Here is a 1,665-nt window from a genome sequence, read left to right as displayed (position 1 = left end):
GGGGGGGGGGGGGGGGGGAATTAAAGAAACCACCGCAAAATTGAAACTGAAGTGAATTAAAAAGTGCAATTCACAGTAAAGTGGGAGCAGGGATGGCCCTGATCCAAGGACTATTTGGGGATGAGAATTCCCCCCCGCCCAAGCACCTGAAGTGTGGCCTGCAGGAGTGTTTGTTTGGAGGGGGCATCTGTCCTTTATCAAAAAGATTAAGCCCCCAAACCTTAGCTTCCTTGTTCCACGGACTCCTTTTCTTCCAGAACAGCCTACCCTCTGGGCCACAGATGGTGGCTTCCCCAGGAGGACAGAAACCTCACCTCGAGCCCCACCTGCCAGCCAATGAGGGCACGCGGAGGTGACGTTGCCACAGTCTGTTCCCAGGCCCGCTGGCGACACGCCACGGCCCATGTGGGTAAAGAGCTGGTGGAGGGCGAGTGAGGGGCAGCAAGGTTAAGCAATGAACAATTGCGCCACAGGGTGTTTCTCAAATTCTTGTCTACTTTTAGAAAAAGTATGCAATCCATTCAGTGGGCGCTTTGATTCTTAAACAGCTACAGAAAATGTTAAAAAATGCTGTGGGAGAATACGTGCCTGCCTTGGCTTCTTTTCTAAAACAATAGTTAGTAATTGTGCTACGTGTCCTTAAACACCTGCTCGTTAGTTTCCTCATCTGTGATGCCAGGGGAAAGTATGAGAAGCTATCTCTGGAGATTCCTTCCAGTCTGACATTCTGTGATTTGACAATTGATGTCACGCTCACATTCCTAATACGTGGGCTGTGTCTGTGTGCCAACACCACTAGCCAATTCAGTTAGTGCGGACATAATGTTCTCCCCAACCAATTCTTTGGCACAATGTAGATAAAACAACCAGTTAATTGGCACCATTTTTCATTTCACATCTGGTTGCTCCAGCATCATCTTGAGCAGCAGCTCTTCAGCAGCGGAACCCTGACATGCTTCATGCTGGAGCAGTTATGAGGTGTGTCATAGGCAAGTGGCTAGTAGTAATAAAATGCTGAGGTTTTCAAATGATTGATGACCCTTTTACCAATTAGAACAGATTCAATGTATCCCTGTAATAATGCCCCTGCCACTCGCTTGCATTCCGATGTGCCTCCCTGTATGGAAGAAGCAGCGGTGGGGTTACGGTTGCCAGACAGGGAAGGCTTTTGGCCCTGAGCCTGCCGGATGCCCATGGGAGGGTGTCATGTGTCGTGCATGTGAATGTCGTCTATTACCTGCCACGCAGCATCTCAGAACGACTGATGGAAGCCTCTGATACATGGTCAGACACCAAGTCATTGGACACCCAGGCTGTGGGACAGTCTGGTCCAGGTGTGGACCACTGCCAGCATCCTATGATCCAGACGCAAGCCAGTGAAGGGAGCAAACGTTCAGCCAAGTACGTAATGAAGGGACTGTTTATTATGCCTGTCTTGTGGTCCAAGAATATTATTTCACCTTATTCTGTTGATAGTTGAGAAAGGAAGGGAGCATGAAGTAGTGTTTGTTGAGCATTTAGGTGCTAAGCCCCATGCCAGACACTTATGGCAGGTTTGAATGCTGCTCGCCATGAACTTTCTATTCTCAGCTGTCCAGTGGGATTGCACTCCCTCGCTCATGTGGTTTGGAAGAGTAAAGTAATATTCTGGCCAGTGAGTTGTGG

This window comes from Galeopterus variegatus, unplaced genomic scaffold, assembly GCF_000696425.1.
Source record: "Galeopterus variegatus unplaced genomic scaffold, G_variegatus-3.0.2 Scaffold9307, whole genome shotgun sequence".
In the NCBI taxonomy this organism is placed as follows: domain Eukaryota; kingdom Metazoa; phylum Chordata; class Mammalia; order Dermoptera; family Cynocephalidae; genus Galeopterus; species Galeopterus variegatus.
Note: the sequence above shows the minus strand (reverse complement) of the source record.